Below are 26,552 nucleotides of genomic sequence, written 5' to 3' on the forward strand. Positions count from 1 at the left end.
TACTGGTTCAGTGGAACGGGTAGTAAGAAAAAGCCTCCAACGATCAGCTGAGAGGAGAAAGGAAAGAAAAGCACAGAATTGGCCCTCCCACCTGCCCCTGTGCTTTTCTCTTCTTTATCCTTTCAGCTGATTGGCGCTGCAGGCCTCAGCTGGTGTGTGGAAAGCTGCACGTGTGTGTTAGGTGCATGCACGTTAGGTGCCCGCACAATCACCGAACCGTTAGTGGAACAGGTAGGGTCCCACTGCTGACCCAAACCCCATTAAAAGGGCAAAATCCTGCACAGAAATTCAGTACTGATCTCTTATGATTTTCACACATCCATAAAGCGGCATCCACAAGTAGCTTCCAAAGTAGATTTGTGTTTTTATATTAATTCATATGTGTAGCTTTGTTTTTGTTTTAAATTTCTTAGGTACAGGTAAAATACACCGTGTGTTCTTTTTGTCTGGCTTAACTGAAGTGCCAGACTTGCTTGCTTGATGTCTGCAAGTAAACAGGAAGAAAAAAAAATGGTGATAAATGAGATTTGGACATAAAGGAAGTTTGAAAAATCCGTGGTGGGATTCAACATTTTTTACTACCGGTTCTGTGGGCGTAGCTTGGTGGGCATGGCAGGGGAAGGATACTGTAAACTCTCCATTCCCTCTCCACTCCTGGGGGAAGGTTACCGCTGATTCTCTGAACTACTCAAAATTTCCGCTACCGGTTCTCCAGAACTGGTCAGAACTTGCTGAATACCACCTCTGTGAAAAATGTATCAGTTGACAACTGGGAGCACACAGATACTCCTTGCAAATACCATGTTTAGACTTCTCCTCTTCAGATGCCCTATGTTAATGACTAAAAAGCCAGAAAACTTTTCAATATAAATCTTTCTCCTGATAATTTTATCAGATGCTGGTAAAATCTGACCACAATCTTATCATCATCATTAACCACAACATCATCGGTGCCTGCCAATTTAAATCCCTCAATAGCTTTAGCTCTTTTTATAAATACTCAATAAAAACAGTTCTAATGTCACGCATGACATTCTGGGCAACAGTACTTTCAAAATGAATCTCATGTAGCTAATAAGGAGGCCCCAGTCTTTTGTCAGAAGTTCTTGGCAATATGTGGGAGGACATTCAAAGCACTGCTGTTCTGATCAGTAAATTAACCCTCTCCTTTTCCCAGGCTCACATGACTTATTTGGAGGTTCTGTTGTCTGTTTCCCTGTACATCTGCATGAACATAATTAGTTTTGCTGGGAAAAATACAAAGTGGACTGAAATTTGTGTATACACTTATGAAATACCAGGGTTGACTATTAACCTTATTGTGAGGCTATTCCTGTCCTACAAATCACACAACCATATCAATACCTATGCATTTTAATTTATTGTAAATCAATTTTTAATTAGTTTTATTGGTTTCTGCTTTGCCCTGAAATCTTAGAAAAAAGACAAAGGGTAAAATAAATGTAAACAAAACTCTAAGTGGGAACATTGGATGAAATATCCTGAAAGTAATATTTTGTTGCCTTTGTAAATATGTTTTAAACCAAAACACATTTTGGATTTCTGATATTTGTAGATTATAAGACATGTGGATGCCTACTGTATTGATAGCTATTGTACATTAAGAAGGAATAATGTATTAGATAATAACATTGTGTTCATGCATTTTCCTGTAGACTGGATAGCAATAAAAATAATTCTCTATTCTAAGAATGTACTAGCTTAATTTCAGTGGAGAATAGAATAGTATAAGCTTTTAAGTATACTTAAAGTATATTTTTTTTATCTGAGTAGCTGCAGTAATATGTGATACTGCAATCTTATAACAATCATGCAAACTGACATGCCATCAATTAACTTGAGGATAGCAAGTCAGATATTATCAGATATATAGGACCAATCTTCCATCATTTCAGGTCAGGGGTAAGGGACCACAAAAACCGTAATCTAAAACTTGCTTCTGTACCACCCAGTGAGTTTTGAATTTTAATTAAATTCCCCTGGCCTGCTGATCGTTGTCCTTTAGTTATGTGACTGAGGTACACTGGGCCAAAAGAGAAACAAATCATAACAAGGAGTCACTTTGGCTAGAGAGATGGATGGCAGGTAAATTTAATAAATAACCAAGTTATACATTGTAAATATTTTTCAATCTGTTTTTGTCTCTCAGAAAAAAAAAATGTCTCTCAGAAAAAAAAATTCTCCAGGTCACATGAGGCCTGGAAACTTCAGAGAATGCTGTTGTGTGGCCCTGGAGCCTCCGAAAAGAGCGGGAAAGCATTTCCCATTCTCACAGACTCCAGAGGCTGCGGCCTCTATGTGTGTCGCCTTGTGCCCTGGCTCCAATGGAAGGGACAAATATCATGCAATAGGCATGCAAGATTCAAGGCAAGTGCAGGCAAGGCTAACAGAGGTGCTAGAGATGAAGCACCCCACCCCACCCCCTCAAGGAAGGGCTTTGGAAGATGTAGCAGCAGGGGAGCCAGGGAGAGTTGCAAGGAGAGTGTTGGTGCCAGTGGTGTACACAGCTGGTTGTTGTGTACCTCGCTCCTGCCAGGCTTACAGATGTAGTGGGAAAATTCTTGGCTGGAGCCGAAAGTGAGGGAGAGAAAGCAGAAGAGCAGGATGCAAATAAGCAGGAGCAGACAAAAACAGGAGCAGAGTCAGGAAAGGAGAAGTAAGAGCATTGATGGCTAAAGAGGAGAAGTAAAGCCAGGCCGGATACTCCATCATCCTAAAACACACAAAGCCTTGAAAGTGCTGAAAGAAGAGCCAAGAGACTTGGTCAATAACATGCTGAGGTCAAGAAAGTAGCAGAAGTCAGGAGCAAGGATCCTAGATGCTGGTTGCGTTCAGCAACGGAAGGCTGTCCTGCATGGTTTAAATCCTTAGCGGCTGAGGGAGCACAGCTGAAGCTTTCCTTGATCAATGGTGATCAACAATAAGCTTTGCTTGAAACACCAGTGGCTTGCCACATACAAGGTGTTAACTGATAAGGCGCAGGAGTCCCAGACCCTGGTGGTCTTCTCTGCTCATGGCACCGTTAAGTGCCAAAAGGGCATTGGTGCTGACCCAAGAAGGACCTGTCAGGCATCAGTGGTGACAAAGAAATCAGTGATGGCTGCAATTGCTGAATCTGTGGACACAACGCCTGATGCGCCTTTGTCTTGGAGCTTTGCCCTGGGGCTGTGACAGAAACACTGAACATTATTAAATCAATCTCATTAAAGTTTTCTATCATTTAATTTGGAAGATATGCAGTCCTAATTGTGAATTATAAATATTCCCAGTTTGAGTTCTTGTTGGCATCTGGGAAAATGAAAAGGAAGGTTGCTGGGTTTGGAATGATGTTGTTTATGCAGCAACAAATGTTTTCCTTGAGGGTAAATTATACCCTGCATTTTTAGTATATGCTTCCTAAAAATGTAAAGCTTTATGGCTGGCAATGATATAAGAAATCCCAACCAGCAGCTGTCAATAACCTTTATATTAATAAAAGATGATTAAAACATACAAAAATCATCCTTTTTTTAAAAAAAATAACATTAATACTTAAGCTATTAGATAGAAATAGCACTTGGCAAACCTTGCAGTCAAATGGGAGAAATGATTTTGGCATATGGTAACAAACATTGTCCTGTCTTAGCAGCTGCATTGGCTGGCCTTGAACACCAACTAGATTGGTGCTTGTGGGGCGAATAACAGTAGCCCTCCTCAGTCTAGTCCCTGTAACATGTTTCAATAATTTTTTTTAAACTATCCAGTCCGATAGTTGGCATAAGAGAAGTTGCTATTACAACATATCTCGAGGACCAAAGATTGGGAAAACACTAAAGATCAGTAATGATTATGTCTTGCTTAGTAATTTAAAGAAAGATGAATGTCTTTATGATCAGATGTGAGTCAACATGATCTACTAAATCTGCAAAACATAAGCAGCCACTGGACAGCCAGAAGGCGTTCTGGATCTCAACACTGTCTTGTAATAGTTGCTCAGATTTTTGTAGTCCAGGTTTGGTAACTCACACTAAGTCTGATCGTGCACTCTTTCAACTGTGGTTTTTTTGAGATGGCTCCTGAGGTACACATTTTTCTGATCAGTTCTCACTGTTGGCAGGAATGATATCATCACAGGAATGGTTGGCCAGAATATCACTGTTCTTCCTTAGGCTAACAAGGATGTCATGGTCCTGTTCTGCTGTATCCTTTGCAGTACAAACTGCACTTATATCGAGGCCAATGTAGAAGGCCTTCCAAAATTTTGGTTTTGTGATCTCAGAAACAAAGCAATGGTTTACAATAGGTTGGATCCAGAGTGGCATTTAGAGGAATTATTCTAATATTGAAAGAACAGGATGGGAAACAATCTTTAAGGTTCCTTATTCTCTTCCAGCACTCTTCATTCCTTTACAGCTCTCTTCAACCTCTGATAAAAATGCCATAGATGGCTGCAGGACTAACGTTTGTTTGTTCAGCTATAAAAGTATTGTAGTCCTGAACTTACTACTGTAATGGAGCCTTCCCAGCCTGGTTGTAAGTCATGATGCTTGTAAAGCAAGTCACCCACAATTTTATGAGCTCTTTTTGCAGCAGTTGTTAAATACATGCCTTGGCTAAGTGAACCAATGGTTTGCTATGGGCCACTCTTGCAAAAAACGAAGTAAGTGCCGATTTTTGACAAAACCATTCTGAAATGCAGTCAAGTGACTATGGGGTGCTGCAAATGGTCACAATTTGAGCTGGTTGCCAAGTGCTCAACGATTCAGATAGTTGCCCAAGCAAACAGTTGTAAGTTGAGGACTACTTGGATGTAATAAGCATTTAATAATGTCAGATAGCAAAATACCTTTATTTGATGCTGGATTAGGATTATGACATGTCTTCACAGACAAAGATGTATTGGGAGGAATAATTCGAAAGAGATCAGGAATACTACTGAATTCTATACATAGGATGCATTTATCACACACGTATAACTTCTATAGAATCCTGTGGGAGTCGACCAGTGAACCCATCTCTCCACTCCTATTAAGAATAGTAAAATCAAGATATTATACAATGCATCTGACTTTCTTAAACACTAATGCATTTTCAGAAAAATCAGTCTGGATTTAAGGGCTTATAATATTATAATAAAAGATATCCACACAACTATGCCTGTCATATTTTTTGGAGTTATCTACATACTGCAGTCTTATAAATCTTGCCTTCAATTTGCCAAGATCTTGAAGAAATGACAGTTGATATATTAATAGAAAATCTTAGCTGAATAACCCCGATTACATAATGGGTTTTAAAGTTTTAAAATTTTTCTGTCCAATCTTGGCCAATTGAAGGTGGCGGTGCTCATCTCTGATTCTCAGCTGAGGGAGCCTGCATTGTCTGAGAGATGTTTCTGTCATCATGTGGCCAGCAGGAAAATATGGAATGCAGTAACCTTCCCACCAAAGTGGTACCTATTTATCTACTTCCTTTGCATGCTTTCGAACTGCTAGGTTGGTAGGAGCTGGGGTAGGTAACAGGAGCTCATTTTGTCATGCAGCATTCAGCTCTGAAACCCAGGTGTCAGCTTTCTAGATAATGGGTTAGTGTTCTAAAATTTAGATTGCCATAGATAAATAAACTGTACATACTAGTACATGATAGAAAACAAGATGATCATATGTTTACTTTTGTCTTTGATATTTTTGGAATTAGAAAGTTCACAATCTATGCATTTACATTCAATTGATGGATACAATTAAAAGCCCCTCTTCCTTCGTGCTTCACAAGGGCAGAAGCCTAGTCTTCTAGATTAATAAAATGCTATGCTCACCAAGGCTGGAACTAAATATATACTTTCTTCTCTACAGTGAAATTAAAAATGAGTACATGCCACCAAAATGGAACGTTATTATATTACATAACTGTACTTGTCATCCAATAGATCAATAATGACAGTTCAGCAGTGTATGATGAATCGTAGACTAAATCTTCAAAACCCAAACAACAAATACTGACAGCATTGTATATATAAGTGCAGAAAGCAGCTATAAGAAGAAAGAGTTTACTCCACCGATCAGTGAATTAGCTTAATGGAATGTACCTAGCATAATAAAATACTGTATGCTAGGCTTTAAATAAATGAAAAAATCTTAAAAGAAAACCAACTCATTGTTACATGATCACCATTCCTGATTGCACCAATGGGGGGGAAAAAAAAACCATTCATCCTTATGGTTTCATCAAAGGCTCGGAATAAGAAGAAAGCAATCTCTGGTAATCCTTTGCCAAAATCCTTAAGGAATTTCACTGGATTTATGTATACTTCACAGAATGTATACAGGATCCCAAGGACAGACTTTATAAGTATCGAAGAAGTCTTTTTTGCAGATGGCCTTGAGCTGAAATGTGAGCCGATTTCTCCATGCTGAATTCCAATCTCTTTACTGCTGATCTATGCAGTTCAGTGGAGATATTAATGCCTTGGTTAATGAAGTTCTGTACATGGCATATTTTACCCAGTGAGCTGTCTTGAAATATCTCTTGTGCCAAAAGAGTATGAAGCAATGCCATTGAACAAAGAAAAGCAAAAACCAACGTGGCTGTTGCTTTCTACTTCTAGAAACAGAGTGCCTTCTGTTGCCTGCGTGGGATGACTGGTATTGCTAAATCTGAGATGTACAAGCACAGAAAAGGAAGAATGGACAGATCCTGGCAAATGGAAAAGCCCTTCTAGCTGAGCTACTACAATATTGATTTTCAACCTTTCTATCCTGTTTTCTTTTAACCACAAGACAACCCCAAATTAAAAGCCAAATCAGAAACTTCAGTTAAACCAGAGCAGCCATAAGCATCAGAGAAAAAGTCACAATATGGAATGAAAAAATGTTACTATTGAAACTTTACTTCTAGGAAGTGGGATATAGAAGCTTGTGCAATCTATCTGTAAGCAATTGGGGGGGTGGGGGGCAGCCTAGGATGCTGTGAATTTTGATGGGCAGCTGAGAAGGAGGATCGTCAGATAGTTCCTTTCTAGCAGCAAGCTTCTTAAGGATTCCTTCCCAGCATTTCATCCTATTCATTTAATCAGTTGATACACTGCTTGCTTTATCAAACATTTCTGACAACTGTGTGGTTTGACAACTATAGGGATTAATGAAAAGGAATCACTGGGTTGATCAAGATACTTTCCTAACCATTAAAAATACAAAACATCAATACAGGATTCCCAACTGGAAGAAAGAATGAGGTGGGCAGTCTTAGCTGATTCTTCACTGTATAACTCAACCTCAATTTCAACATTAGATAATATATTCTTCAAAAAATCCAATTCACTAATTATCGCCATCTAGAGCTTAAGTAATAAAAGAACAAAAGGGAATGATCTCATCCTGATATATCCCGATTATGAGGTCAGACAGTCCTAACGGATTGTGAGATTGAAGCCTATTAACCGTAAAGTCATAAGATGGCTTGTTTGACTTCGCTTGGTATGTTGTGTTATCCCAGTCATTACAGTTTATAATTAATGGACTATATCTTCCACATGTATCAGATTATTGTGCTTTAAACAGTGAAATATGGTATAATTTCAACATTTGGCTTAGGATAATGTGCAAATCCAACTACAGTATGCAGAATAAAATTACTGTTGGATGCATATATCACACTAATCTATAGTTTGGGTAATCAGTTCACTTAAAACACTGCTGGCTGGAATATTACACCATGGTAAGCCTTAAACCAAGAGTTATAAACCATAAAAAGACTGGGACAATACAATATGCTAATCTAAAACCAAAGAAAACTTATTATGGTTTAATGTCATGTGTGAAATAGATCCGTATGGGCAGGAGCATCCATTGAAAAGCCAGTTTGAGACTTCTGGTTTGCAGGGCTTCGGCAGCAGGCAGGAATCCGCGATCGTGCGTGGTTTCTGCCTGGGCTGCTGCTGGAGCACCCCGAGCCAGCTGGCTTCAGGGCTAAGCCACCCTGTAGAGGTGGTGAAGAGGGGGGAGATTCCAGCAGGGTCGAGGAAAGCCGCATCTTTCCTCCTCAGCTGGCTAAACTCTCTTTCGTGAAAGTGGTAACAGTGGTGCTCAGAAATGGACACCTCAAAGAAGCACTCATCCGGAAAAGAAAGCGCAGGAGAAAGTTAAGAAGTGAAAGTTTTGGCTGACTGGGATAAGAAACAACAACTAAGGTATCCTGGAATTTAAATTTTATAAAAGATACATCACTCCCAAAGAAGACTCGGAAGCAGCGAATGAAAATGAAAAGGGAAAGTTTTTTTTTTCACTCTCCTTCCTTACGTTGACAGTGAAGAGAGATGAATGAGAAATCGGAAAAATCCGCCTTGGCACCAATAGGTAATTAAATTGGAAATATAATTAAATGCCAAGGGGACAACAAAGATTTCTGAACACTAATTTTTTTTTTTTTTTGCTATAAGTGGGATGAGAGAAGAAAAGAATAAGGGCAGGATTTGGAAGGAGGAGTCTGCTTGGAATTCAAAAGAATCTAAAGTTAAATCTTAATAAGACTTCTAAAAGATACATTTTAACTGGAACTTTGCAACTAAATAGTAACCCCAGGAAGAGAAAGTGAAAAAAGAAGAAAGTGTTAAAAGAAACAGCTTGTGTGCATTTGGATTGCGTGGTGATTTGGGGACTCTTGGAAATTATATCTAAATGATTAAAAACACTTGGGTGGTTGTTTAAAATTGTTTTACAATGGCATCACTTGTGGATGAACTGAAAATGGAATTTAAAAAATGTAAAAAGAGGAACAAGAAGAGAAGGGCTCTTTTGGCTCAGTTTTTCAATTCTTAGAAATGGCGATCTGTACCTACAAGAAACTACAAGAAAGGACTGCGCAACAAGAAGATTGGGACAAAGAAGAAGCCATCTTCAATGAACAAATAACCTTATCTGGGGAAGAAAGGGGAAAGGGGGGAAAGAGAATGGAGAATTTAAGACCTAAAAAAACAGCCAAAAAAGGGAAAAATAATGTGAAAAGTGGATATAATGTTAGAAAGCAACAGAAAAGGGGAACACAGAAGTGGGAAATGGAGGTGGAGAGACAAGAGGATAAAAAGGGGAGAGAGAAGAAGCAAGGGAGGAAGGAAGGGAAGAGAAGTTACAAAGGTTTGGAGCAAGATGTAAAGAAACAGGACTTATTCAGAGATAATGAGTGAAAATTTAACTGAAAAAGGGATTCTGTAAAGGTACATAAGATTGTATTGTTATATTTGTATTAGAAATAATGTTAGAAAATTGGAAACAACATATGATTAAAAAGTGGGACAAAATAGTCAGTGTAATTCAGGGAAACTTTTGTGAACAAAATAAATGAAATGAAATAAATGAGAGAATTGAATTAGGAAGGAATGGGAACATTTTAATTACTCAATGTTTTATAAAATATAAGTGAAGTGTGGGGGGGGAAGTAACTATGGAAAGTTTATAAGTGTTCCCATAGAAGCATGATACCTATTTGAAAAGTAATGTGTAAAATGTTTAAGATTTAAATGAATATTAATATTAATGATATAATTGAATTGGTACAGATTGTTGTTTTAATTATATTATATATTCATAATTTTTTCTTTTTTTAAAATACAGTGTGTAGTTTTAGAATGTACCAAGCAGAATCCGAACGGAAGTTATGTATTATATTAAGTGTTATAATTTTAGGGGAAAGATATAAAGGCATCATATTCCAATCAGTGATTACTGGAGAAATTTTGTTAATGAGAAAAGATAATAGACAGCTGAAACAGGACAAAGAATATAAGTATAATGATCTGAATTGAGATGAAATAAATAAAATAAAATTAAGAAAGTTAAAAGAGGGGAGAAGCTATATAGAAAATGTAGAATGGTAATAAGATATGGAATGGTATATAAAAATGAGCATGAACTTGAATTTGTGTCTGTACGAAGAGATGTAACCCGAGATCAAACTGCTTTCAAAAAAGATGTTTTATGTTTTTATGTTTTGTTTGTTTATGTTTGATTTTAAAAATCAATAAGATTTTCAAAAAAAAAAAAGCCAGTTTGGGCTAGTGGTTAAGACACCCAGACTAGAAACCAAGCAACCTGAGTTCTAGTCCTACTTTAGTTACTTTGAAGCCAGCCCCACCCACTCTCAACCCAGCCTACTTCACAGATTGTAGTTGTTATGAAAAGAAGTAATACTAGATATGTTCACAGCCTTGAGTTGTTTATAAAAAATAATGAAGGCAGGATGGATACACACACACACACACACACACACACACACACACACACACAGTATATGGTATACATACGTGTGTGTGTGTGTGTGTGTGTGTGTGTGGTAATGCAGTAGTATTTTAAGCTATCCTTCTTTTCCTTTTTTTTCCTTTGCCAAGAAATGATCTTGCAAAAAAGGCCCATCACAGCTTATAAAACTGCAGCTGATAAAAGTCTGGTATAATGTAGCAACAGCAGGATGATCTAACACCCTCCTCCCCCTCCCCTCCCTAGAAACACAAATTCTGCACTTTTTCTATATTCCCATTAATCAGTGAGAAAGGGATTCTAGAACTAATTTTAAAAGAGCTCAAATAAAGCCTGAATAATTTGCATTTAGAGAGAGTGGTCCTTTTCGTTTAATTGGGTTTACTGAATCCATTTTAAGATGTTGGCGATTGCTGTACGGATTGAACCTCTGCAGTCCTTTCCCCAAATGAAAGAGTAACCCTTGGAAACTAGTTGGCATGTAATACATTTCAATGCAGCATAATAGGGTAGTCGTGCAGGACTCTGAACTGAATGCGACACATTTCCTTAGTCATTCGCTTGTAGCTGTAATGACCATCTTACCCTTAGCTGGGATTCCAGGCGGATTCAGCATTTGATACAATATGTATTAATAGATTTCTTCTCTATCTAAGAAGTGGTCTGGATACGGTGCTTAAGAATATAGTTAACCTTTACATTCTGCAGCTAAATGAAATTGGCTTGTGTAGGTAAAGAGATCTTGTTTAATTGAGACTTCTGACAGCAACTGTCACAAAAGACTTGAAGGACAAACCAGCCAGGAGCTTTATTGTTCCTCAACGACAACAAAGCAGACACAGGGAATATTTGTCACTAGATTCTCCTGCAATTCTGTGACGGCCGAGTTCAGTGCCACCTAATAGTGACTAAACTATGTGATGCTGGGTGTTTTCAAGGGGGCAACTCCTCATATTATCATTGTGCAGCTATTCTTTCAGACTTTCTGGGGATTCTTTGACAAAGGTTGAGCTGGTGCCCTGTTCCCTTCCACTTCTAGAAGCAGACCGAAGTCAGATCCTGCTCTAATTCTGGCATAAAGTAGGACATCCCATCCCAACCTTTAGGGCAGCTTAAGAAAAGACAGACAGGCTAGCTGTTCAGTCATTTGTGAGGCTGGGGCCTTCTGTGTTTCTCTCCCAAATGGATTTTTTAGGGATAAGAGAAATAAAAGAAAAAAAGAGGGAAGATCTAGGAAAATATCAGAGGTTAGAATCCTATTATCCCACCTCTTTAAATGAGTGTCTGAGGCAATATTCATTAAACAGTTTTAATTTTACAGCATTTCTAAAATCTGTTATTTTGATTTTACATTCTGATGAAAACTTTTGAGAGACCTTATTGATTGGTGATTTAATAAATTGGATTGAATGAGAAAGGAAGGAATTATTGGTTATAGAGGCTAGTTAACTCTCAGTGACTGAATGGCTTACATCACAAAAGTAGGAAGGAAAAGAACAAGAGGGAAAAAAAGTGTGTCTGGAACAGGCAATCCAACACATCAAAAGAAAACTAACGGAGGCTCAACAATAATTCCTGGGACCAAAACCAGGTTTTCAAAGATTTGTAAAACAACTGTAGGGTGGAAATTGCATGGCTCTCTGGGGAATGATGTTCCACAAAGCAGGCACCATGACAGAGAAGATGTACTTCTTAGGTCCTGACAGATTATACTGTTTAATTGAAGGGTCCTGTAGTACAATTTGTGAGGGAGGGCACAGAAAAAATGGTCTTTCATACCTAGGCCCTATACCATGAAGGATTTATAGGTGATAATCAACACCTTGAATTGCATCTAGAACAGGGCTCTCAAGAAGCTTAAAAAGGAATAATGCCACACAGTATGCCTATCATTGCTTGCAGCGCCCATGTAGAGTGCATTGCAGCAGTCCATCTGTGAAATCCATTTGTGAGGTCACTAAAGCATGAATGACTGCCTGAAGGACCTCTTACTCTAGGACAGGGGTGTGAAACTTGCAGCCCACGGGCTGGATGTGTCACATGCTGGCCCCACTACAGGGGTGGTATCCGACAGGGTTAACTACCAGTTTGGTCATTTACAAGGTTCAGTGATTTACAATGTGCTTCCCTGCACGCTGCCGGTGCGTGCCTGTAAATCGTCATCAGCATGCTATGTGCAGAGAAGCAGCCTTTGAAAAAGCCCTTTTTTCCTGTTTTTTTAACTGCAGCTGTGCTTCGCACAGCAGCTGAAGTTGAAAAAATCAGGAAATAAAGGTCAGGTAAGAGCCTGGGTGGGTGGGTTGGCAAAAACATCAGCAGACATAGAATCGGTTCTATGTCTGCTGTTCTTCAGAGCTACCGATTCTACAGAGGGGGACAGAACCGGTAGAAACCCACCCCTGCCCCGCTCCCACCTGGTTTAGCAAAGGAGAAAAAAGTCTCGATACGTCACATGACACCGCACGTTTGACACCCTTGCTCTAGGAATAGGTGCAACTGGCACACCAGATGGATCTGAGCAAAGACCCCACTGGCCACAAGCACCATCTACTCACTAAAAAGATCTAGTCCATTACTTTATTTCCTTCTGGGAATGCAGAACTGTATACAGTCACCTTCTACCTCATCTACCCTACGATTAAGAAGGATCAAGGGCCAGGATTTTTCAAGACCTTTGATTTATTTTATGTAATGAAAGCTGTATAGAAGTCCACAATAACTTAATCGCCTTCAGCTACAGATGGGGAACGACTGCCCCACAGGACATCAAGCGCGGCCCTCTCTTTCCCATAAATGGACCTACATTTGGCCTTTTTCTCTTGCGGGAGAAAGCGGGGGCCTATTTTTCTAGACGCAAAGGAGGAATAATTCATTATTTTCTCCAGCAAGATAATAGGAGTAGTGGTAGAGTTGGGGCTTAATAGATGCACACAACACTGTCCAATTTACTGGAGTTGGATTTATATACTTAAACCATTTAAAACCACAGTTCCATATATATAAATACTTCTCATTACAAGTCAAAGATGATTTCCTTTAATCCAGTTTCTTCTTGTTGCTCTCTATTCCTGTACAGGAATATAATCTGCATGTTACATTAAGGGATTCTGAAAATCTCAGATTTTAATAAATTGTCAATCAATGAGATAATCAGAATGAATTCATCCAAGTTTGCAAAATACAGTGTTGCATTTTCCACTCATTCAGAAAGGAAATCATACATGTACTTGTATTATAGAGACAACGAACAGATTTTGCTCTTTTACTGATCGGTATGTCCCAGTTTTTGCTCTCGTGACAGGTACTCCGAGTAGTTGTTGGTACAAGTGAAAATTTGAAAAAAGAGCTAGCTTTTGAGGGGCCCTTGGTGCTCTCTGAGCTTGGTTGTTTTCTTGCAGATGTTTTATTTCCCAAACTAGGTAACATCATCAGTGCTTGACTAACATACATGTCCTGGTAATGAAACGTCTGTAAGAAAACAATAAACCTCAGAGAGCACCGAGGACCCCTCATTTCAGCCCTGAGCAACAAATATTCTTTTTTTACTGGAACTAGCTTGTGTTTGAAGTAGCAAAATCTCATGATGTTGTCAAATCCTGAGAAAGATTTTTGGTGGTGCTGCTCAGGTTCCTGCAAAGGTTTATAAAAGAATTCCAACTCTTGGGGAATTCCATATGCCATGGTGCCCCACAAGAACTACACTACCAACTCCTGCTTATTCATTCGTTCTCAGATATTTTTGATGATCATGTACTGGTCCACATAGAAAAATATGTTGGGAAGGGCTACAGTAACTGTCAGAACCACGCTAAAAGTGTTTTTATAAACATGTCTCAAATTACAGGTTGTTCTTTTAGCTTTTAAAATGGAAACCTAGAATTGTGATGAATGCACAGGTTCCTTTATTTTCTTATTTTCTTCATTCTTATTTCAATTACCATTTTCCTTTCCTTCCAGCTTCACAGCAAAAAGGGAAAAATAATATCTATATCATGTGACTAGTATAATACATGCTAAAGATACATTTTCCAAGGAGCTTTTTGACACAACACACACAGAGGAAGAAAGACAGGGAGGCAGCGAGAAAGAAACAGAGAGCGAGAGAAACAGAAAACGAGAGAGTGAGAAAGAGAATTTTAACTATACTGAGCATGTATACATGATTTAATAGGTAACTTTGGCAAGTAGATAACATTATTCAAGTATATAAATCTAAGAAATCAGCTAAGATTGACTGTGATTTTTCATTAAATTTAGTGTTTTATGCAAGAATATGTAATTTGATTATTTAACTTGTTACTTGTATGACTTGTGAAAACAATCAGAATGTTTCTAAATTTTTACTTTATTTCTGAATTGTTTTTACAACCTTTTATATACAAGTTTTCTCTTTCTTGGGCTTTTTAAAAATTATATAAAACTGTTATTATATGTCAGGTGTTATTAACTCCTGACAAGGGTGTTTATGTGAACAAGGAGTGCTTATTATCAATCCTCTTATTATTATTCCCTTAAGGCAGCATATTTGCTTCCTCATGTACACAACAATAACTGGAGATTTAATTGCCACTCTGGGATGCCAAAAATAACTGGAAGTACCTACACCATCAACAAGAAATAACGGTAAATGCCATCAATATTTCTTTATAGATTTTTGCACTCAGTCGAAGGCAGGCACCATATGGAATATCTATGTTTTAACAGAGTCTCAATTCTGTACGTGCTAATGGAAACCCTCCCTTTAAATTATGCTGCTCAACAGGACAATGATAAAGGCTGGTGTTTACATACTGTCTTTGGAGTTAACACCCAAAGTTCAATATATCACTAAAGAATTCTAGATAGGAAGGTGAATAATAGCACCCACATGGAAAAAAGTGTGGAGGAAAAGCTTTTGATTCAAAGCAGGAGTAAACAAGCTGGAAAGAGTAGCAATATTAAGACTTTGAAGGTGCAAAATAACCCCACTTTTCGTGCTGGCAGTACTTTGTATTGGTGGCAAATATTGGATCCAGTTTTTACACAAGAAAAATGGCTGGTATGACAAACAGGCTGAGAGCCAACAGATATTGCTTCTCTTTTTTCTTATTTGTATCCATTTCATGTATTCATCATAACCATATTTATACTTATACCTGTTATGTAATAATCACTTGACAAAATAAAATAAATACATAAAAAATAAAATCTCAGGTCAGAATTAGTAGTTATGTAAACACTGGACAACTGCTCAGTTTCAAAACCACTAAGCACCGTGCAATGAATGAGTCCATTAATTCAGGGGGAGCAATGAAATTTTTTTAAAAAGCGCAAAATGGTGATGACAGCATTGTGATAGAAGCCCCACCCCTTTTTTACAAGCGTGCAGTGCATGTACAAACAGATCTTCTATCACAATGCCACACATGCCAAGTTAGTTTTTTTTAAATACACACTCCTGCAGACACAACCAGTGTGTGTGTGGGGGGGGGGGCTGCAAAAAATGCCTGCGGATTTGAATCACCGTGGAGGTAAGAATCAGTATACATAGGCCGTGGTCAATAAACTGTTTTGTTTCCTTCATTTTTATTGCCTTTGGTTCTTATCTAAAATGTTATTACAGGTAGTCCTCGACTTACGACTTAGAATTGAGCCCAAAATTTGTTAAGCAAAACGGTTCTTGAGTTATGCCCCGTTTTACTACTATTTTTGCCACCATTAACTGGCTACAGTTATTAGGTGAATAATGCGGTTGTTAAAACAAATCTGACTTCCCCTACTGACTTTGCTTGTCAGAAGGTTACAAATGGTAATCACATGACCCCAGGACACTGCAGCTGGCATACATACATGCCAGTTGCCGAGCGCCCCAATGTTGATCACATGACCATGGGGAAGCCACAATGGTCCTAAGTGTGAAAACTGGTCATAAGTCACTTTTTTCACTGCCATTGTAACTTGGAATGGTCACTAAACAAAAGATTTTAAGGACTACCAATATAGAAGTATGTCTTTGGTATTTCTTCTGAATCTTAACCAAGTGGGATCAAGTCAGAGCCATCAATTTTTTTCAGTCTCCCCAGAATGTCTAACCTCATGACTGTATAACATCTCAACAGGTCAAAATCTAGTATAAATGTTATACTAGGAAAACTGCACAGAATTGTGGAAGGTTACACAAATCTCTAGCCAAGTTTTCAAATCATCATTAAACCTACAATCCCATAATACAGTAGCAATTTTTAACAATTGTTTACATGTGTTCTGACCCAGCTCCCAAAACATGACAAACCCTCTGTAGTTAAATCAATGATTCCTTTATTAGGAGCGCCAGCAGCCCTGGAAAAATCTCTCTCTCTCTCTCTCTCTCTCTCTCTCTCTCTCTCTCTCTCTCTCTCTCTCTCTCTCTCAGCAGGCTAGCAAGTCTGTCCATCAGGGAGATGAATAGTTGTCTGTCACACCTATTCATCTCCACCCCCTGCCCTTTATCCCCAGAATTAGGGTGAGGCTTTGCTGACAGCTATGGCTTTTCCATCCCAAGGACTGGCCCATAGATTTCCACTGCTCTCCTCTCTTCTGCACTTCTGCACATCAGGCACTGGACCCAGCTGTTCCTCCTTTTCCTCATCAGCCACCTCCAGACCTGGGGGCTGTTGACTCTCCATCTGAGGGCTGATGGATGGCCCAGGCTCCACCTCTGTCTTAATCTCTGACAGCTATATTCTTTCTTCCCCTTTGGAGCTCTCAGGTTGCCTCAATGCTGACTCTCACACTCATCTGATTTGGCTGCTGGAAGGCTGGTGGCCAAGAGGCCACAACATGTTGGCAGTCCAATATCTTACTAAATAAGTAATAATTAAAATCAAAGTCAAATCTTCTTTCAAACAAGCTTGATTTTTTGATGGTGACTGAATGGACACATCATTGTGAGGTTTCTTGGCATTAATACAAAAATCTCCAGCTTTGGGCTATAAACATTTGAAGACCCAGTCAATAGTAGTAAAGAGAATTTTATACCTCTTTGCTTCAGTCTAGTGTTTTCTTCCCCCAGGTTTTGGGAGCCTTGTTTTGGTAGCTTAACTATAAGGAAATGGCTTGCCATTGCTTTTTTGCAGGATATTTTTTGAATTCTTTAATTTAACCTACAGCCTTAGTTTTCCTTAGTGATTTCCTGATAAATAATGAAAAACAAATGTCTGATGAAAGAACACTAGCATAATTATACAGCAGAATTGTTAATATAAAAACAAGTCAAGAGAAGCATATGTATTCATACTTTCATCCATTCATTTCTATCCAGATTTCTTATATTCGTCTTTTCTATAAGGAGTGAAACTTAATGGGCCCCAGATGGCAATTAATTCCACAGGGGTGAGGCTATTGCAGGAAACGCCCTTAATGGAATATGAAATACTTGTCCCTTTCAATTACTATACTATATAGTCAGGTAGATACGGTAAAAGATGCCTTCAAATAACCGTATAAGACTCGAAAGACTTTAAAGGTTAAAGGTTAAAAAAAACTCAATCTCTTCTGGACTAATTACATTATTGTAAGATTTGCATTATAGTTCTGAGATGTTTCAATCCTACAATTTTATTTTCTTGACTTGTTGAAATTGTTATGTATGAAAACTTTGTTAAATTATTTTGTAGGGAATATAAAACTATCCGAGTTTACTCGATGTCAGCACTATGAAGGGGTATGCAAATAATTTATTTGATTTGTGTGATTGTCGGAATATACATAATTACTACTCCCATATGCATTTGGTTGGTTTTATAGAAACAGAATGCCTGTTTGGATATGCCTTTAATTTGATTCCTCACAGTAAAAGTGTAATGGAATGTGTGGAAGACCTTGGGGGATGAGGAAAAACAATGCTGCCTAGGGAACAATCAAGATGAGACAGGGAGGGGCCCTCAGTCACTTTCAGAGAAAGAAATTTAGGAAGGACCCACCCTAATTGATCTGCCCATTGGTGGCGGGAGGAAGTTTGTACCTTCAGATTTGCAAGATTCTGTTAATGTAAACTTAATGAAATAAATTTTGTTCATCTAGTCATGCCTTCTATCTGGTTTATCCAGGAAGATATTTTATTTTAAAAATATCTTATTTTTAGAAATGACTTCTCTAAGTAAATTTGAATATGAGTTCTTCACAGTGCAATTCTTTATATGCTTACTAAGAGAAAGCCATCCAAATGACTCTAATTAAGCTTTTTCCTAGGTAAACAGAATCTCAGTGACAATTTTTCCCTTCCAACACTGAAACATGAATATCTTATGTTCTAAATTCTAAATCTATTCATCTTAAAATTAAGAGGAAAAAAGAATTCTCCCAGTGTATTTCTTTTTTTTTCTAAGTCAAAGAATTATGGAAAATGAAAGCCAGCCTATTTTTCCTCCAAAGATGTTGAAAAAAAAACCCAATGATCACAGCTTACTAGAGTTCAAATATTCTCTTAAATGGATCTAATTATAATCCCAGTTAATATTTTACATTGTCTGCCTCAAATTCTAAAATAATTTGGTTATGAAGACTTCTTTTACCGGTATATATTATTCTACCTTTTAAACATGATTTGAATTTTTGTTTTCCTATAGAGAATTTTAAAAAGGAAAAAGGTCATGAAGAAAAAAAGAATACAAATGCATGTTTTAACAGATATAAAAAACTGGTCACAAAGAAAAAAGGAAACAAATGCATGTTTTAACAGATATAAAAAACTGTTGAGTTATTATACATCCTTGCCTGCCGTGAATTGCTCTGACTGTGATGGCAATATGTCCCATTTTACTAGAAATGGTCTTTCATTTGAATGCTTATAAGAAAATAGTCCTGTGCTTGAAGACATCCTATATTTGAAGGATTATCTGGGACAAATGGGATTTTACAATAAAGTATTATTAAGAGGAAAATCTACCTTCCTGAAATTTCTATCAAACAATATAACCTAGGTAGCTAATTAAACAAACCCACAGGTCATCCTCTTACCCAACTTAGATGGGTGTTTTATATTTGTTTTTTAAAACTGTACTCATTATTGTTAAATGTTTATCTAGGGACATCTGAATAAATGAATATATACAAACACATCCAAGCAAGCCTATTCCTCATTCTTTTTTACAGATGCATTTCCTTCTCCAGATGAGCTGTCCAGAGCATCCATTGTTTGGGATGATGCTTCTGTCGCTCGTTTGATAGGCTGGGCTTTAATTGAGAGGACGCTCCTCCTCCTCCACAGAACTCCTCCCTAGCGTCCCCAGTTTTTGTTCAGCCTTCGTGGATATAGGCAACTTAATTTCCTTTCCCTTGGCCGGAACAGCAAAGGCTTCAAAAGGAGACAACAAAAAGGTTTGCTTTTAAACTCTAAACAACTCCTTTAAGGCTTTTAGTTTCAATGAGTCAAGCAGCTCCCTACGGTATATAACTCAAGCCAAGGGAGTTCACCATAGCTTCAGATAATGATCTCTCGCCCCCAGGATGATCGGAGGTGATAACGCCTCAGCCGCATGGCTAACAACTCACATTACGATCTTTTCAAGCCGAGCCGCTACGATTGCCGCCGCCCACGCCTGACAGGAGAGGCTCCATTTTAATAGGGTCCAAGGATTTTTTCTCTCCCCTGGGAACACCGTCTGGGGTGGGGGCATCAGCGCCCATCTGCCCCACCACGCCTTTTTATTCAAGGGGAAAACTCTGCAGTATAGACTCCCCATAAGGCGTGGAAGTGCTGCCGAGCCGATTTAACTCATTACACACCTAAAGAGATAACAGCTAGCGCCATTGTACTCACTATCCATGCGGTAGTGATCTGCATTTTATTTCTGGAACTGTGAGGCTTTTCTTTCCCCAAGCATGAGTCTCCTTCCTAGAACCTGAGGGAAATCACCCTAATAGATATGTGCGTGGATAGATAGATAGAGATAGAGATATAATTATTCTATTTTGGACCCTTATTCATTAAGGAGGAAACTGTTGGCTTATGCCCTCACAGAATTAAACAGCAGCACCCCAGCGAGCACCAAAGCCCGTGTCCGCCTGTGCAGGAAGCTGTCACCAGCCTACATCTTATTTCAACAATTACTCCTTTCTAGGCCTATGAGGTGTTCCAAATTTGGCTAATTCGGAAATAATAATATTAATAACAAAATAATAATAACAATAATAACAATAATAATAGGAACAAGAATAAAGAATTAGAATAATTCTTGAATAATATTTAATATTGAATAAAGAATTCAATATTCTTACATAAGGTTATACAAAACTGGGGAGCATTGTTTTAGGGTTCCCTGGCCATTGCTGGTTCAGGCCCCTGGGTGTGCCAACCGCCCAACATTTCAGCCTCATTAACAGTAAAATTTAATAAGTGGTCACAATGGCAAGCCGCAGTAGCTCAAGAGCCATGTCAAATTCTCAAAACAAATTGAAGCATTCTAAGTGTACCTCCTAAGCAGTAGAAAAAGACGCTAACAAGCACCATAAGGTACTAGAAAAACACATGAAGAAGTTCATGTGGGAGGATGAAGATAATTCTCAAACCTCATCTCCTCCAGGCCTACTTCGGCTCCAATCCCCCTCTGCAACCACCCCTGGATCTGTCTGTGTAATCCAGACGCAGTGCAGCTGCACAAGATCAGGTAGCCCATCTAGATCAGTACAAGTGACTCGAAGTGCCTCTGTGGCCACATTGCTCCAACAGCGGCCAGATTCTGTCAAGATGATGACTTACCAGAAAAGATCCCTGCAAAGATGAGACTGTGGATGGAATTAGCAATACGCCAATGTATCGCTGCGGGGGTGCAGCATACTGCTCTGGCCAACAACAGAGCGCTCCTTCTGATTGGAATTCCCTATAACTCTGGTCACGAAATAGGACAGAGCATCCTTACCCTCAGGTATCTCTCCACAGGAGATTCTGTAGTTTCAGATATACTCCCGCAAGGTATATAGAAGAAGCAAAGGCTATTGATCGGGTGGAGCCAGAGGACTCCAGTTTTCCTGCTCAAATTCTCAAATTCTAGTTAGATTCACATTGGCTCACATTAACAGGTGATGGTGGATGCTACATCTTGACGACTAAAACAATGCCGGCATCATTTTGTTTATAAGAATTCCATGGCATTATCTGTTGAGAGGCCACTTCCCCTCACAAGGATCTCCGTGAGGGTCCAGGGGACATTTATGCCGATTACGGACCTCTTTCTGAGGTTGACTATCGGGCTTCCTTTTTAAGTTGGCAGCCCTCACAGAATTCTAGCAGCACAATAATAGTGAGCGCCAAGGCCCGTGTCCACCTGGGTAGGAAGCTGTTGAGGGCCAGCGACTGCAGGATCACCCAATTGCAATACAGGTCCTGAAAGGTGTTCTCTATTTGGCCTCACAATTTGATTCCATATTCAGTCATCTAATTATGAGTTTGGTAACAGCACAACAATTTACGTTAGTAGCTGTGCACAGATATAACAAAAATATTATCAATAATAATATTAATGATATCAATATTATTATGAATAATAACATAATAAATTGAATTTACCCCCCCAAAAGGGGGAGGAGAGCAAATATCAAGAGGATTCCCTGCCTCTGTTTACATCAGTCCTCTGAACCAGTCAATATCTCATACACATATAGATATATAAGTATAGATATCTCACCTTGTGGGCTTTAGGTCAGAATCTTCAAGGGCAACCAAAAATACCCCCAGAGGACAATAAACCAACTCAAAGTAGGTCAAAATGTCCCAGAGAGACCTCTAAGGCAACAAAGGATGCCAAAAGACACCAAAATGTGTTAGATAAGCATATCTTAAAAAACAAACAAAAAAATGTATGAGGGAGGTTGAACAGAAGTCTCAATCCTCTTCCCCAGCCAGGCTGGCCCCAGTTCCAGAGTGCTCGCTTCAGCAACACATATACTAAAATTGGAATGATACAGAGAAGATTAGCATGGCCCTTGCGCAAGGATGACACGCAAATTTGTGAAGTGTTTCATATTTCATCTTGCCTTCATTCCTGGATCTCTCAACGCCATCCAGAAGAGCCTCAGGCCTTCAATCCAGGCCTTCAGCAGCGCTACTTGCCTGACAGACAGTTGTGGGACCACACCAGAATTCCTCCTCCCAGAGGATATCCCTGACAAATTGAAGGCCTGGAGGGACATGGCAACTTGAAGAGGCATCGCAGCTGGGGTACAGTAGAAGTTGATGGCTAGGCAGCCTCCACAATCTGACCTCGATTCTCACTCGATTTAGTTGTTATGCAGAATAGACCTTCATTACCGGCAGATACCTCCTTCAGGGGAGTATTATATAATCCAGTTACACATTCACATGATACACAGGATGAGGGAGAACTATAGACCAGATGGAACAGGTTGAGGAAGGGTCTACTCACAACAGTGACCAAAATCTGTCAGAGGCGGATCCCCTAAAAAGGGGGGGCATGTCAAACATTGAAGGCATTAAGCCAGACCACCAACCTTCAGGTCTGTTTCGCCCTCAGACTTTTTTCAAGTCTCTGTTGTTTCAAAAAACAAAACAAAAAAACCCCTACTGCCTGCCTTGATATTCCATTCCCCTCAGCCCAACAATCGTTACTGTAAGGGGCGTCAGACGATTTAATCTTCTCCCAACTAATAATGTAAGAGGAAGTCAATACTGTCCCACAGAGGTTCTTGGACCTCGTCCAGAAACAAGGGGTCTCTTCAGTGGCGTATATACCTCTTACAGGATATGATAGAAAATTTTTAATTTGGTTTTCTGATTCTGCTAAATTTCTCATCACCACGATAATAGATAAAACAATAATGGCAATTATCATCCTCCTCTGCAATTCCAATGGAAGCAGAAGAGGCTCTCAAGTCAAAGGATATACAGGGTTGAGTTGTCTCCATGTAGGGCATGTCGATCTGATGTGAGGGCCATAAGAACAGAGTCGGCCGCATCCCCCACTTTTTTATTAGATTGTCTCTCAGGTTGCTCCGCCATCTGAGGGAGATTATCTCAAATTCCAATATCAGGGCACACAAGGATGACGCAAAACTCTATTAAATTATCTGCTCGAGCCAGGGCATCTCAGGTTACTCCTCGCTTACTGCTATGGCTCAGACATTGGCGAGCAGATATCACACAACTAACGGAAGCTTGCTTCCTCCCCAATATATGGAGATAATTTGGTTGGTGGTGCCCCGACCCAACAAGGTGGTTGTCTTGGTTGCCATTACATCGGCCAGTTACATCTTGGATCTAGTAGCCTTGTCAGTTAGACAGGAGCTCTGTATTTTTCACAGACAAAGTGGTCCTTAGTCCAGATCCATCTTTCACCCATAGATAAATTTGGGTTTCCACAGACCATAGGAACTGATACTCCCGCACATTTGTCTGAAACCGACATAAAATCTGGCACGACAATGCCACAATCTAGATGTAAGGTGAGCTTTCTGCATATATTTCAACCACACAATGTGTATTAGGAAACAAAGGTTCTCTTCGTTTCTTTTCAATCACCCACCATTGGGTGCAAGGCCTCTTCCTCAATGACCAGTAAGTGGCTGAGAGCACAATTCCTAAGTCCTATGAGACACAATCTCTTTCTGTATCCAGGGCATCACTGCTCATTCGACCTGGAGCGCTGCAATGTTGACAACATGGGCCACAAGTGCCAATAGAGAAAATTTACAAGGCGACAACATGGGCCTCACCATCGCCTTTTATTTAGAAACTATTAGAATGATGTCTTTGCCTCTACGGAGGCTGCCTTTGACAGGAGAGTGTTACAAAGGGTCCATAGGGACCAAGAGAAAGGGGAATCCGAACCAGACGGAAGCCCTCCCATAGGACACACCAAGCTTTGATATGTCCCAAACAATGGATGCTCTGAACAGCTCATCTGGAGAAGGGGTGTTGGTACTTAACTGACACGCCCTTTCTCTGTGAGCTGTGAAGAGCATCCATCCCCACCCTTATTCATCTGGTGGGATGCTATTCTGGCCAAGTATTAGAAAGGGTGAAGAGAAGAAATATTTCATCACTTCAACTTCGCCAAAACTGGGGACGCTAGGGAGGAGTCCCATGGAGGAGGAGGAGCGTCCTCTCAATTAAAGCCCAGCCTACCAAACGAGCGACAGAAGCATCATCCCAAACAATGGATGCTCTTCACAGCTCACAGAGAAAGGACGTGTCAGTTAAGTACCAACGGCCCTTTTCTTTGGCAATGTAAAGTTATTGTGGGATGAGTCCTATGTTAGTCTATGATGGCAAGACATCAGGAGTCTGGTAGCGCTTTTTTTGGATTATTAAATTGTATTAAAAGACATTGATAAGACACTTGTAATCCTTTTCACAAGTCCCCTGCATCTGTAATAAACAACCAAGCTGCAGCTCACAAACGCTTATGCCTTTTAATCACATTAGACAACTCATGACCTGTTTGGTCATTCTTTCAGAGATGTTTCCTTACCAGTTTCCTCAGTGCCTGGAACAATGACAGAATTTTTGATGTGCTCCCTTCCCTGGAAAAGTTGAGATACATTCAGAGATGTATCTGCCTTGAAAATAGTCCATGTTGGACTGTATATAGCACATACACAGAGGAGGAAATTATGACATTTTGTATTAGGTCATAATCTACTTTATGATAATATTAGGTCATAAAGTGGTTGCCAATTTTCAATTCCACAGGAGTCATGGATCCTGGATTTTAGACACATTCTGTAAGCCAGCTCATCTGAGGTAATTTGGTTCAAAAATTGTTGCCCTATGATGCATTTCTTTACCAAATTAAATGTTATGGAAATGAGACTTCTAGTAGAATATGGATATTGGTTGAAAAAGCTGTTACCAGATGTCTTCTGAAGTTTTGCAATGCTCAGTGGCTCACCTATACATTTCTTTGTTTTCTTTTCAAATAGTATATCTTTCAATATGTGGTAATATATTTTTTCCTTTGGATATAATTTTTTGCGTTCTATCATATTTTGGCACTTTAGGAAGACTTTGCTATTTATCACACAAGCTTCCCTGAATCTGCTATAAGTTGATTCTAACAGGTATACTGATAGACTGTTCTTGCATGTCCATAATGCATTCACAAAATTGATACTGGGGCAGTTTTCAGGGGTCTGGTTGACTGTTTTTTGTTTAATTTGGCAGGAAAGTTCCTCAAATAATATACGGAATCAGGTGATTTCCAGTCTCTACATAAACAATTCCACAATTTAATTATAGTGGGGAAAAAACTCTAGAACTGATTCTGGAAGGGAAATAAGAGTGAAATCACAAAATGAACCAAATTTAGTTCAAAGCTAGCAAGAGGCAAATTAATCCAAAAATAGATGCTTAAATTTGAGGATGTTTTTAGATTATTCCTGCTGGCAGAAAGAAATCAGGTTGGGCTGAAGCCATTTGTAGAATTTTACTGTGCCAATTTCCAAAGCTGACCAGAATTCTTATTCATATAAAGTTTCTATTACACAAATAATTAAAAGCAGATTTTTATTGTTCCTCTGGAAAAAATGCCGTTTATGGACACAGATCTTTTCTTTTGAGTTAAATATCTCTCTTTTACTGTCATTTGGACTTTGAATCCAGTTAAGTACAAAAACATGACAAATGCCTGTTGTGCATATACATACTTGTATATATAATATATATGTATGCCCATCTAAGCATGCATGCAAAATTGCTTCCTTTTTGTAGGCTTCCCAGTTTTGGAAGGAAGTTGAATTAGAATTTAATTGTTAGTTGGAATACTTGGAAAGCATTTAGCAATATTTTACAGACAATAAAACACTTGACATTCCAAAACACAGCTATTTGGGAGTTATAAGAATAAATGTTATGAAATATTCATGGAATGGATTGTCTAGGTAAAACAAACAGTGCCAATTTAAGCTGATGAATTCACTCAACATTTGATATCTGGGAGAAAAGGAAAAGGATGGGGACCTAGACTGAACATTAAACCATCTTTGTATTGTTGTTGTTGTTGTTTATATAGAAGAGTAAACTTTAGACCACATTCTAAATCAAGGCAACACAACACTCAAAAAAGACGTGTTTAGGAATTAAATTATTCCAGTTCACCTCAAACAAATCTCTTCTGATTCATTTTCTGCGGATTCATTTCTAAACTTAGATAAGGCATAGCTCCATATGTTTTATTTTATAGAATTCTAATATTCATCTTTTTATAATTGTTATATATTATCCTCCAGTTAGAATTATTCTCCCAAAATAAAGGCTTTTGAAATTTAGAGGGGTGAAGCGTGAAGGGGCTAAAACATGCACATATAAACATAGGTTTTAACTCTAGTTTAAAA

General features: G+C 38.8%; 1 protein-coding gene and 1 non-coding gene across 2 annotated transcripts in view; both read left to right on the top strand.

Moving 5' to 3' along the window:
- The window catches only part of LOC148127971 (uncharacterized), a 47,286-nt gene that overhangs the window by 7,796 nt on the left and 12,938 nt on the right, over nucleotides 1-26,552 (top strand). The window lies entirely within an intron of this gene.
- LOC113434203 (U6 spliceosomal RNA) lies at nucleotides 22,126-22,232 on the top strand. Its single transcript, XR_003373774.1, has one exon. It is a non-coding gene; the product is annotated as a U6 spliceosomal RNA (small nuclear RNA).

The sequence above is a fragment of the Pseudonaja textilis genome, chromosome 1 (assembly GCF_049901715.1).
Source record: "Pseudonaja textilis isolate UNSWEBS1 chromosome 1, rPseTex1.2, whole genome shotgun sequence".
Taxonomy (NCBI): Eukaryota; Metazoa; Chordata; class Lepidosauria; order Squamata; family Elapidae; genus Pseudonaja; species Pseudonaja textilis.